The sequence below is a fragment of the Sminthopsis crassicaudata genome, chromosome 3, assembly GCF_048593235.1.
Source record: "Sminthopsis crassicaudata isolate SCR6 chromosome 3, ASM4859323v1, whole genome shotgun sequence".
Classification (NCBI taxonomy): Eukaryota; Metazoa; Chordata; class Mammalia; order Dasyuromorphia; family Dasyuridae; genus Sminthopsis; species Sminthopsis crassicaudata.
In genome coordinates this window covers 506,265,968-506,280,323 of record NC_133619.1, presented here as the reverse complement: position 1 = coordinate 506,280,323, position 14,356 = coordinate 506,265,968, and positions in this window count along the sequence as shown.

Genomic DNA, 14,356 nt, shown 5'->3' with positions numbered 1-14,356 from the left:
TGGTTTGCCATTTCCTTCTCTAGCTCATTCTACTGATGAGGAAACTATGAATTGGCCAGAGTCACACAGTATGTATATGAGATAAGATTGAACTCATGAAGATGAGTCTTTGGCTCCAGTCTTGGCACTATCTACTTCATAACATAGTAGTATTATCTTGAAACATTTTAAATTTTTTACATTATCCTAACTCCTCCCTCTTTATAAAATTTATAAGAAGAAGCTTATCTCCTTTTCTTTACCACCTATGAAAGCCAATAGCCTTCCTTCAATTTCTAGCTCAAATGCAGACTCTTTCATGAAGCCTTTCTCATCTGATCCACATCACTCATGTCCGGAATTCACAACTCTGGAATATCTTTTGCTCTGATAAATCTTCCTAGAACCTTCAGTTAAGGAGGACACTCAAGACATTGATCTTTTCTTTCCGGCTGTACTCCAGAATTCCCCTTTCATTTCCCATGCTGAATAGCAGCATTCCTTTTCAACTTCTTTCCCCCACTTTTTATATATTGTCTTTCCCCATTAGATAAAAAGTTCTTGAGAGAAAGCACTGTAAATTTGTGTGTGTGTGTGTGTGTGTGTGTGTGTGTGTGTGTATGATTTGTATTGTATTTCTCTGGCTTAGAACAATGCTTGGCACAAATTAAATACTTAAGAAATATTCAATGATTGATAGACTGTCTTATTCCTCAAATCCTCCTCTCCATGGGGTGATACTAGGTGATTACTAGGTCCTAAAGATCTAATCCTGTTATAAAGGTTAGCTATCTAATAGATGGTACAGTGGATAGAGCACTGGCCCTAAAGTCAGGAAGAGTCATTTGTGGATTCAAATCTAGCTTTTGATATGTATTAGTTGTGTGAGCCTGGCAAATTCATTTAACCCCATTTACTTCAGTTTCTTCATCTGTAAAATGAGATGGAGAAAGAAATGGCAAAACACTCTAATATCTCTGCCAAGAAAACCACAAAAGGGGTCACAAAAATTGGACACAACTGAAAATGTGGTCATACAGCTAGGCAGAGTACTGATTCTAACCCAGGGTACTAAGTCTAAGATCTATATTCTTAATATTGTAAATAATTCCTAATCTTAATAGTTCATGTCCTTGCTACTAAACTGTTTTGCCTTTAGAGACTTTGCATTTTTTCTCTTGCTGTTTATTTAATATATTTATATATACACACACAAATATATATATATATATATATATATATATATATATATATATACATATACATATACATATCTATCTATCTATCTATCTGTGTGTTGGCTCTGCCATTTGAACATCTTGTCATGAGAAGGGATTATTTTCTTTATTGTATTTTGTATCCCTGGAACATTTTAGGTACTTGAAAAATGCATTTGATTGATGGAGTTACTTATACCCGTGAATTGCAGTCAATGGTAGTAGATTAGAAGTTCCCTGAGTCAGTGTAGCTTTATGGCCAGTGAGCTGGCAAAAACCCAGAAGATCTGGGTTTAAGTCCTATCTTTGAGATGTATTAGACAGGTAACTCAACCTCTAAATCCTGTAATTATAAGTCCTGTGACTATAAGTAGCACAAAAGGTGCCAACTTATATTAGTAAAGGGGATTTCTTTGTCTGGAGTTTTCCATATCATTAAAATCATAGGTCTAGGATCTATCACAAATAAATATTATTGAGAATCAAATTGAATCCAAACTAAGAAGTACTGATTAAGCACCTTATAAATGTTTAAGATACTGTGTTTGGTGATGAAAATAAAGCAACAAAACAAAATAAAATGTCCCCGATTTAAAGAAATTTAAAAGTTTACTCATAATATACAACCATTCTTTATTTCTTTAAGGAAAAATAATATTATACCCTTCCCTTTTTTCAGGTCTAATAAAGTCATCTTCTAATATGTTATGATGTCAGGGCAGGGAAATGATGAGTTCTCAAAGACCATATAGACAGAGCACAAACTTTGAAAAGTACTACTAAGTAGGAAGGCTCTGATTATGGACTTGGGGATAAACTGTACTTCTGTCATTTGAGGACAAGTCAGTCTAAATGTGTTCCTTTTTGCCAGAAAGGTGACTGCCAAGATTAGACTTTTTCTTATGCAGGGAAGAAGTATACACAGCAATGAAATAAGATCCTTGAAGGAAATACAAGCCATTTAGAGGAAAGGACCATTCAAATTGCTAGACTTCAAAGGGTAAAAGGAGTGTGGGACAGTGTGAGCCTGCAGACAATATTTAAATATGAATAATTTAATAGCTAAAATATTTGTCTCCCATAAAAATATGTGACACAAACCATATCCATGAACTTAGACTGTAGGAAGGAAGTGGACTTGCCATTTGAATTGATTTATAATTTCATAAAGTCCCATCCATAACTGTTTTATTTATTTCCTGTATTCACACATAATTTGGGCATTGTCACAGCCATAGGTTAATGGAGTCATGACTTTGGAGGAAAGCAAAAAAATGGAAAACATGAGGGCATCCTAAGATTCAGGTGAAAAGGGACCTTGAATTTCATTTAATTCAGCCCTTTAACTGAATGAGCTGTTAGTGGACATCATTAGCTCCTCATCAATGGAAGTATTTAGGAAAGTGTATGTTGAATAAGGATACAACTGGTCCATTGTAGAAGGGATTCCTCTGTAGAATGACCTCTCAATAAAATTAATTCTGTGGATGAGTGGTGGGATTGGGACACTTTGAATGGACTTACAAGGGACTTCTGGGACATATATATTTACATTCCCAATCTTTGCAAGTACAAGGCCATTTTTATTTTTTAAAAATTAAATTAGATGCTTACCTTTCACTTGCCCCAAAGCAGCTAGGTGGTATAGTGGATAGAGCATGTAACCTGGAGTCAGGCTGTTTGTAGTTAAAATCTGGCCTCAGATACTTACCAGGTGTGTAACCCTGGGCCAGTCACTTAACCCTATTTGCCTCTGTTTCTTCATCTATAAAAATAAGTTGAAGAAGAAAATGGCAAACCATGTAGTATCTTTGGGAAGAAAATTCCAAATTGGGTCACAAAGCATCAGATACCACTGAAAATGATTAACTAACACTATCCTATGGTGCATCAATAAAACCAGTGTTCTAGTGATGTTGTAAATCAGGGAACTCTCAAGTCTATTGAAGGGATAAGAATAAAGAAGGAATTTTTTACTTTCTTGTGTGTCATGGATTCCTTTGGGGGCCTGATCCTATGGATTACTTTTCTGAATTTTTTAATGCATAAAATAAAATAGAGAGGTTTACAAGGAAATCCAATTACATTGAAATTCCCTTGTCAAAACATATATACCCCACCCTACACAGAGCCTTGGTTAAGATCCCCTAGAGTAAAGGGAGCTTGTCAAAGAAATGTATAAAAGAGACAAATAGGGAAGAGTAAAGATAACCTAAGAAGCTCTCTATTCCCTATTAGTATCTTCATGAGGAAAGGAAAAAGTGAGGAAAGCCTTCCTGCATATTGAGTGGGTCCCTGATAGTGAATTTATGGGAAGATTGGGATTGGACAGAAAGAGTTATCATAGTGGGTAGAGATTTGATTCCTTAATAAGAATAATCATATTCTTGTTATTTTATAAGAAATAGTGAGCAGATTGATTTCAGAAAATCCTAGAAAGATTTAAATAAATTGATGTTGAGTGAAGTGAGCAGAACCAGGAGAACATTATATACAATAGTATCAAGATTATGAGATAATCAACTATGATAGACTTTGATTTTCTCAGCAATATAGTGATCCAAGGCAATTCCAATACATTTGGGATGGACAATTCCATCCACATCTAGAGAGAGAACTATGGAGACTGAATACTGATCAAAGTATACTTTTTTTGTTTCTTTGTTTTTTTTTTCCCCCCATGTTTTTTTTTCCCTTTTGTTCTGATTACTCTTTCATAACATGACTAATATGGAAGTTTGTTTAAATGATTTTACATGTGTAACTTTTATCAGGTTACTTGCTTGGGGAGGATGAAAGAAAATGATGGAGGGAAAATAATTGGAACTCAAAATTTTACAAAAATGATTATTAAAAACTATCTTTACATATAATTGGAAAAATACAGTGAAATTAAAGTAAAAAAAAAAGAATAGGAATATTGGTGTAAGGTCACAAAACCAATGGGGAACTTGGATATTTTAAGTTTTAGTAATCATCAATTGAGGGGGATACAGTTACAAATAACTACTGTCTGTGTAGTAATATTTTACAATGAATACCCATATATATGATATAAGGGTATAGCCATGAATATATAATTTTATAAAACAGGGAACTATAAAATATAGTTCCTCCTAGTTTCTTTCAAAACACAGCTAAGGGACCAATTTTTATATAAAGTCTGGCCTAATCATTCAAATTGTTAGCAATGGTCCTTTCTTGGAATTACATATATATATATATATATATATATATATGCATACACAAATATACATACATATGGGAAACCACACAGTATCTTCGCCACCCTCCCCTGTAAAAAAAAAAATTCTAAAATAATGCAAATGTGGTCATAATGAGTCAAACATAGCTGAGACTACTGAACAATAGCAACATTAACAGACACAATATAATTCCAAGGGGGCAATTCCTAACTGGAAGTTATTAGGCCAGATTTTCCATAAAAAGGTAGCTTCTAAGCTGTGTTTTAAAAGAAACTAGAGGGAAGTATTCATTCCCTGTTTTATGAAATTTCATATTCATAGCCATATCCTTATACCATATATATAAAATATATTTTATATGAGTATATATATATATAAACAAATATATACCTCTATAGATGAATGGCATATTAACATATATATATGTATATATATATATATATATATATACATATATATATTCATACCTGCCCGCATAGACATACACACAAACATAAACACTCTGAATGAACCCAAATCAGACTAATTTTTTAGACTATTTTTAATACTAATGAAAATTGAAAATGAAAAAAATAAAACTCTGGTTTGGGTTGTTGGGTCTCTATGGAGAAGGATGCCTTGGCTAGATTCCACCTAGTTCAATCTTTTAGGGAAAAAAAAAAAAGCAAATGGGAAGATATCAAGGCAAAAGGAACTGACACTCAGAAAGAAAGGGAGGTTATCTTAAGTGGATCAGATCCCATTTTAAAGCTCACATTTAGAATCCATGTGCTACCTGGAATTCCAGATGGTAAAATTAAGGAATCAAGCCATTAGACAGATGGACTTGGTATCTGATTCCTTATTATTATAATGTTAGCTGCTTCAGGTTGGTGTGAGGTGGGTAGGGAGGAAGAATGGTGGTGGTAAAGGGAATGAAGTGATTTGTCCCAGATGGCAGCAAAACCAAGTTTCTCTAAGATTTGTGCATTGGATTTGGCTGTAGCATGAAAAGGAGACAGTTAGTTAGTAGAAGGCTATAATCATGGAGTTTCAAGTAACCCTCTCCTTGCAGATTTTATATGACATCTGGAATTGAAGAGGTATTCTCTTTTAATCACTGTTCAGTCTTACACGGGGCTAAATGAATACACTGGTAGCTTCCAGCTGCCCAAACTGATTTAGTTAAATAATGTAATCTATTTGTACACAAATGTGGAATAAATGTCACTGCTGTTCCTTAGTGTGTGGTTATAATGAGTTATATGAACCTCTAGGTGATTAGGAGTGGGTTTTTGTTGTTGTTGTTGTTGTTGTTTTTAAATGCTTCATGATTTCCAATGAGCCTGAGCCAACAGAAATTAGCTTCCCACAGCTGCTGACCTCTCCAGCCACTGCAGATAACACTGCTTAGAAAAAGAAGCTTTTTTCCCTTTTAAAATAAAAAGTTTTTTTCCAGACCTGCTTTCTTCTCTCTAATAGACATATCAGGATGGCAACATATCTTCAAATGTTATTATAGGAAACTATCAAGATACCAAGCAAGATACTAAAGTCCTATCACCCCACCCCTTTTTACATGGAGCTGGACCTTGGAGGTTGCAAGGGTTTGAGGTAGTAGAAGGGGACTTTGGAGTCCACAAAAATGACACTCTTTATCTTGCAGATGAAGGAAGTGAGGGCCAGAGAAGGGAAATTATCTGACCAGATTACAAAACAAGTTAATGAGTGAAAGAGAACAAGGGTTTAGGGCAGTGACTCTCAACACAGTGGTCTTTCTCAAATCTTATCTTACCTCAAATATCACAGATTGTACAAATTAGAACTTTCAGTCTTTATAGGTTATATAATATGATACCTTCATTTACAGGTAAGGAAACTGAGAAGTGAAGAAATTGTTACTTTCTCCATGGTCACTTTGGGAGAAAAAAATAATTGAATTCAGGACAACTGATTGGTTATTATTTCTGCTGCACATGCTACTTCCTTATGAGCTAAACTCTACCTCATATTTCTCCTGATGACTAGTAACTTGCTGGTGCTTTTCTCCCTCCAATCTGTTCTCTACATAGCTGCCCAAATGGGATTACAAAAGCAGATATCTGACCTTGTTATATCTGTGTTCAAAAATTTTGAGGGAGGGAAAGAGGGAGAAAGAAGTGAGGAAAAAATGTTTGAAGCAAAGAAAGAAAGGGAAAAAAAGAAAGGAGAAAACAAGAACATTTATTAAGAGGTGATTCAGGCCAATTCCAATTGACTGTGATGGAGAGAGCCATCTGCATCCAGAAAGAGGAAGTGGGGCCTGAATGTGAATCACAGCATAGCATTTTAATCTTTTTTGTTGTTGTTTATTTGTTTTTTGTTTTCTTTCTTAATTTTTTTCCTTTTGATCTAATTTTTCTTGTGCAGCACGATAATTTTGGAAATATATAGAGAGGGATCATACATGTTTGGCATATATTGGATTGCTTGCTTTCTAAGGGAAGAGGTAAAAGGAAGGGAGGGAGAAAAATTTTAGAACACTGTTTTTTGTTGGGGATGAATGTTGAAAACTAGCTACACATGTATTTTCAGGATAAAAATCTAAAAAATTAATTAATTAAAGTTTAAAAAGAACATTTATTAAGCCAATTCTATGTGGTAGTAACAATACTTAGCATTTTACAATTATTATATCATCTGAATTCTTAACAACAACTATGAACTTATTTGCTATGTATTTTACATATAATTATTTTGAAAATATTTCATAGATCATATATTAAAAACCAATAGAACCTTAGTCTTGGAGTCATGATTATTTGTGGTAAAATCTCACATCATATACTTATTGGCTTTGAGACTCTGGATGAGTGCTTTAACCTTTCCATGCCTCAGTTTACTCATCTGTAATTTCTAAAGTGATTTCCAGTTCTAAATATCACACACACTTATCTTCTGATGTCTCTTCATATTGAATTTTTTTTAAAGACAAGGGCTATTTTGTTATTTTGTTTTTATCTTTGTATTCTTAAAAAGTGTAATTTCTGATCCATAATAGGCACTCAATAAGTACATGCTTATTTACTAGTTGGTTGCTTAATAAACATTTTTAAGTAAACAGATTTTCCTAGGCTGATAAGAGACTGATGCCACCTTATTATTGAATAATGATATTTGGCTCACATTCTCAAGATAGTTTATAATTACTAAGTTCTTTATATTCATCTCCTTTGAGTCTCATCATAGTTCTGGGTTGTAGGGAGTTTAAATGAAATTATTCACCTTCTGAGAGCCTCAGATTCATTATTTGTAAAATGGGGTTCACTTATGCTACATTACCTGTTTTGTGGTTCATAGTTCAGCAGCAGGAAGATCAAAGATTTGGAGCAAGAAGGGACTTTAGAGATCAAGTCTATTATTTTAATGATGAAAGAAAAAAATTAAAGAACAGAGAAATTAAGGAGGTCAAAGGCTAGTGAATGTCTAAGGTTAGATTTGAACTGTGGTACTTCCAACTCTAACTACAGCACTCTCTTCACTATTTGTCACCTAGATGAAGACTGAATTCAAATGCATCTAGACAACTATTCTGCTTTCCTAGTGATCTAAAAGTGTTCACAGTAGCAAAAACCTACATTACTGCCAGAATTCTCTCAATTAAGCTGTTTGGTTGTGACTCATCACAAGCATGGTCATGGAAGAATGAAAATTCCTTGGGATTCATCAAAAACTTGTGTAATCAGTAAAAAGAAACAATAAGATACTGTGATTTTCATGTAAAAAGTGACAAAGAATATCTTCAAATATGTGGAAGAAAGATGTACAACAAATGGATAATCTTGATATTATATTATAGTGTTGCTCAGTGGTTTTAGCTTTGCCCAACTCTTTGTGACCACATTTGGTGTTTTCTTGGCAAAGATAATGGAGTGGTTTGTCATTTCCATCTCCAGAAGAAGCTGAAATCAATAGGGTTAAGTCACTTCTTGCCCAAAGTCATACAGATATTAAGTGTCTGACAGACTTGAACTCAGGAAGATGAGTTTTCCTGACTCTGGGTCTAACACTTTAACCGCTTCACCACCTAGCTGCCCTGATATCATATTTCCATCCTCCCCAAACTAAAAGAATCAGGCCAAAAAAGACACCCTTTTGGACAGCTCTCTATTGAGAATTTATGGAAAGACATAGACAGGAATCATAGAGAATGGAAAGGCATTGATAATTTTTGATCCATGTTGTGAATAGACAAATAAAATTGCATATGTAAAGCATTTTGCAACCATCACATCCCATATAAAGATTATCCATTATCTTGTTTAACATAAAATTTAGGAATCTGTAGAGAATAGGACCATCTACCTCTCAGCTTCTGTTGGCATTAGAAACAATAGCATGTTTGTCTTTTAAGTGAACTTGATTTTGACCTTCATAGTTAGAAGAAAGAAATGAGAAAACTCCTAAATAAAGAAGAAAAATATCATTGCCATTGCATCCCATTTTTGGAACCAATTGGCAAAAAATCATTACAACAAGTAACCTTTTCCTGACCAAAGTTTGAAAAGAATTCGATTCTAGACTAATGAACATGTCACGATTGATCTTCTAAGACTATGTGGGATTGAGATGGAGTGTAGTCATAAATTAGCTTTATGGAGACATTCAAATCACACACTGGGATTACTTTTTCACTTAGAAACAAAGAACAGACTTTCAAGCTGCAGAAATGGACAAGGGAACAGAATTGCTCTTGAACCAGTTATCTTACCAAGCCAGAAGACAGTAAAATATCAAACAGAAAACACAGATTCTCTGGAAATGGAAGGAACTTAGATGAGGATGTCAGAACACTGTGAAAGCTTGGAAAAGACCTTAAACTATATATAGTATCTTAGAAGAGAAAGAAAACTCAGAGGTCATATGATTAAATCTCTTTATTTGATAGAGGAAGAAATGCAGCCGCAAAAAGGGTAAAAAGCTTTCACTTATTAATTACATAGTGGATAGGGCATTGGGCCTGTAGTTAGGAAAACTTCATTTAAAATCCTGTCTCAAATAATTACTTAGCTATGTGATCCCAGGAAAGTTCCTTTAATGCTATGTGCCACATCTGCAAAATTAGGAATTGGGTCTCTTAAGTTTTTCTCCAGTGCTTAATCTATGATACAGTGATCACATAACCTAACATAAGGGATATAGTGTATTAATGAAATATTCCTTTTTTACTTGCTGATAGGAGAATGGTTAAAGAAACCTTGAACAAGTTGCCTTGGGAAATGGAGATGAGATGCTTGAAGTTAGAGTAGAAAATATTTTTAAAAATATATGTGATGTAAAAACAAAAGATATCAACAAAAAATGGAGTTGTTTTTAAAATTCTCTATATTTTAAATAAAAGGGACCTTATAAAATTAACTAATTTTTTTTTCATTTTGCAGAAGAGTAATTTGAGGTTGAGGGTTCATTAGTCTGTGAGTCCTTGAAGCTAATGATGTCGTATGTGTGTTTTTTTCCTCCTTTTATTCTATCTGCAGTGCTTAGCATAATTCCTAGCACAAAGTAGGTGCTTGAATAAATGCTTGTTGACTTGGATAAAGTAACATATAGTAAATAAATATCAAGGTTTGAACCTGATCCCAAGATTATACATCTAGGCAACTTGTTTTCACTGTGCAAACTTCCACATAACCTATTAGAGGCTTCATATTAACTCTAAAAGATGCTCCTCACCTTCAACCCCATGAAAGCAATGTCATGGTTTTTCTAAGAAAACTTTCTGTAGATCCCTAGTGTAATAATCATTTCATTGTTATTTTACAGTTAGGTATTTGGTTGGGGAAAGGGTTCATTCAACATTTCTAGACCTGGATAATAATAGGACTGCTTTTGAACCTTTTCTGATCTCTGTCCCTTCTCAATTCCTGCTGCCTTCTCTGGAAATTGCTTTGTAGTGGCTTTTATAACTGATAGGGACACCAAGTTATACTCATGGTATGATAGGGGTAGAGTTAAAAGGTCCAAATTCAAAGGCAGAAAGAGAAAGCATTAATTTTAGGATGTATTTTGCATTTTCTTAAGCATGTACATGTTGTCTGTCTTAATAGAATATAAGCTGCTTAAAGCCAGGGAGTATTTTTGTTTCTGTATTTGAATGCCCAAGCACCTACTAAGCACTTAATAAATATTTATTAAATGAAAGAATATATGATGAAAGAAAGAAGGAATGGATGGTTTGACTGATTGATGAGTTTCCCTTTTTGACAGCATTTGCCATCAAGGGTATGAAATAGCTGTATGAAAAACTTTTCCCTTATTATCTTGTCCAGACAAGATTTTCTCATTCTTGACTCACAAGTCTTAACTTTATCTGATATATGCTTACTACAGGAGTGAATATTAGATCCTATCTATTAGAGTGACTTCAAGGCACATTTTGTGAACCTCATAATCTCTAATAATTCTTTTAACATCTCTTTTAAACTATTTTCTTGTGTTTTGTCGCAGATTTTTTTCCTAATCACTTTAGGAAAAGCCATTTAGGTCAGGGGTTGTTTGAGGGGAGATTCTCCTTTCTTAGTTCTGTGTTCATGAAAATGGAGTCACTAGAGCCCATCTTGGTCCAAGGATATGACCCACAGTATTCTGGGAAATTCAAAAGTGATGACAAAATCTTAAAAAAAAAAGGACTCTTTTAGTCTTAATTATGAGTCTCTTTGCATGTCTGGTGAAACCTAAATTCCATTTCAGAATATTTTTAAATGCATAAAAATAAAACATGCAGAGTTACAAAGGAAATCAATTATATTAAAATATAGTTATCCAAATAAAATTTTTTAAAACTCATAGATCTCAGATGAAGAGCCTTTGCCTTAATAGTTCTTCAAATTTTCTTTTATTCAATTAATGTGTATTACTTGCCTGTAAGTTAAGCATTTCAATAGGCTCCCAAGGAAAAACTGAAGTAAAATAAATGAGAAGCTTATCTAACTAGCGAGACAAGGCATATAAATGGGCATTTTCTATACAAAACAGTATAGTCTAAATATTTACTGAAAGATCCTGAGGAGAAAGAGAATGGAGGGCTAAAACAGTCAAAGACAGCTTCAAGGGATAAGTAGCCTTTGATGTTGAACTCGAGGGAGAGCTAGGGTTTCAACAATAAGCAAAAAGATGGGAAGAAGGGGAATACTTCAGCTCCTCTGTGGGGCAGGTAGGTGGCATAGTGGATAGAATTCTGGGCCTGGAGTCAGAATATCTGAGTTTAAATATGACCTTAGATACTTAATAATTGTGACCTTGGGTAAGTAGTAGACTATCTTGCTTTCTTAACTGTTTCAAGAATAAACTTTATTGCTTTAAGTACCTACTGTACTGTCTGCTTTAGTTTTCTCAACTATAAAATGAGCATAATATCACCTAGTTCTGAGCATTGTTGGAAAGATAAATTAAATCATATCTGAAAAGTATTTAACTCAGAACCTGACACAGTAAGTGTTTAATGAATTCTTATTTTCTTCTTTCCTCAATTTCTTTTCAATATGGAGTAGTTTGGAGTAATTGTTTAAAAAATAAAAATAAACAAAAAGGTTTCATGTTTTCAAAAAGTCCCATAGGGACAAGACCAAATCTACAATTAGTCAGCCATGAACAAGAACATACTTAACTATCATTCCCTTTTCTTCATACTGCCCTTGCTCCCATCTCTCATCTTTGTTTAACCCTTGATTATCTAATTCAGTGCTGGAAATAGATAATTTACCCATCCAACTTCTGCAAAGCATTAACTTCATGTGGATACCATTTGAAAATTTCCCTGGGGCAGGGGCAGTGGTTAAGTGCAGTCTCAAATAGCTTCTCTGCCAGGGAAGATAAAGCTAAGGGAGAATAGTGAGTGTACAAGAGAGGGTATTTATTGTAACAAGAGAGAGATGTCAAGAAAGCAAATGATTAAATGGAACTGGTGGGGTTAATAAACTTGAAAACAAGATTTACCCTAGATAATTCTTTAATGGATAAGGGAAAAATTAAGAGTAGGCTCTCTATATACCAAGGACTATCACCTGAGACAAGTGTGGACACATCCAGCAGATGCTGAATAACTATAAAGTCAGGTCTGGAGCAATGGAAAGACTCTCAGGGGTCACAGTGGTCATGGGCTTAAATTAATTGCATGGATGCAGAAAGTGAGATACAGCTTGGCAAAAATCCCCTGTAATCCAAGAGATTCAGTCTTAGGACACATCTCTTGGGGTTGGGAAATCCATTAGGGCTATTCTCTCATTCCCTAGCCAGTTTTGAAAAATCACTGCATTTAGAAACTCAAGAGCAATGTAAGAATCCTGGATTTTTCATTTACTATCTGGAAAATTCATTTTAACACTCATAATAAAATAAGGGGACTGGGCAGATAATTATCCAAGGGTATTTCCAGATCTAAAGTTTAAGACTATAGCTTAAGGAATGTGGCAACTTTCCAGAGATTAGGATCATTGATTGAAAGCAAGGGTTCCTAATATGTTTGTTTTATAGATGGATTCTTCTGATGTGACTAGGAATCAAGACTATGAACATCTACTCAGAATAATGTTTTTAAATGCATAAAATTAAATATATATACTATATCATACATATACACATACACACCACCCACATATGTATGTGTGTATTTATATGTATGTGTATGTATGCATATATAAGAACTCTTTCTAAGTTGCAATCTAGCCTTAGCTTAGACACTTTAAAATGGCTTCAGGCAGGTTACTTAATAAAAAGTAACTTGCTTGCCACAGTTCCTCATCTGTAAAATGAACTGAAGAAGAAAATGGCATATATCCACTATATTTGTCAAGAAAATCCCAAATGGAGTTACAAAGAGTTGGACATGACTGAAAATGACTGAACGAAGGTTATATTGAAATACAATTGTTAAAAAAAATTTGGGGGGACAGCTAAGTGGTGCAGTGGATAGAGCACCAGCCCTGAAATCAGGAGTACCTGAGTTCAAATTAAGTGTCTGAGACACTTAATACTTCCTAGCTGTGTGACCCTGGGCAAGTCACTTAACCCCAACTGCCTCAAGAAAAAAAAATTAAGAGAATTTGTGGACCCCAGATTAAGCAGGAAGGAGGAAAGAAATAAATATTTATTATGTTCTTGCTATGTACCAGGAACAGTTGCTCAGTGCTTTACAAATATTATATCCAGGAGGTAGGTACTATTATTATCCTCATTTTGTAGTTGAGGAAACTTAGAGGCAAAAAAGCCACAGAGCTAATAAGCATCTGTGGTTTGGATTTGAACTCAGGTTCTCCTGATTCCAGTGGACTACCTCACTAACCTAATTTAGAATTAGAAAGCACTTTTGAGGCTATCTAGTATGGCTTCTTTTTTTTTAGAGGAGAAACTGAGGTCCATTGAGGTTGAATAACTTACAAAGTGTCTCAGAAGAAGTGATTAGCAAAACCAGGATTTAAAACATCTTCTTTGATGGCAAAACTTTCTACTGAGTCATGGTTAGTCATTTGTAATCAATCAGAACTGCACCAGAAGCACCAGATGAAGGGAAGATTGAGATGTAGAAGTTGAGTCTTGGGAAAAGTTAAGAAAAAAGAGGAATTTGCTAACAGATTAAAGGGAAGCTCTAAACTAATAGGACAAAGTTTAATCACAAATTATATATGTTCAGTAAATTTAAGACATAATGTTTATATCTGCTAAAATCTGATCCAACTGTATCAGGATAGGCAAGTCTAGGTAGATGACTCTTTGGGAATGAAGGAATAATAAAAGAAAGTATTTCTGTAAATGAGATGATATTTGTACACTCCACTAGAAAAACATTGAAAGAAATTACGTTTTATCTCGAATTTTATGAGAATTTTGCCTCAAGTGATGTTGCTTTTATCAATCCTTAAGCATTTATTAAGCAACTATGATGTACAATGGTGCTAGAAGTACAAATAAGATAATTCCTGCACAAAAGGAACTTACACT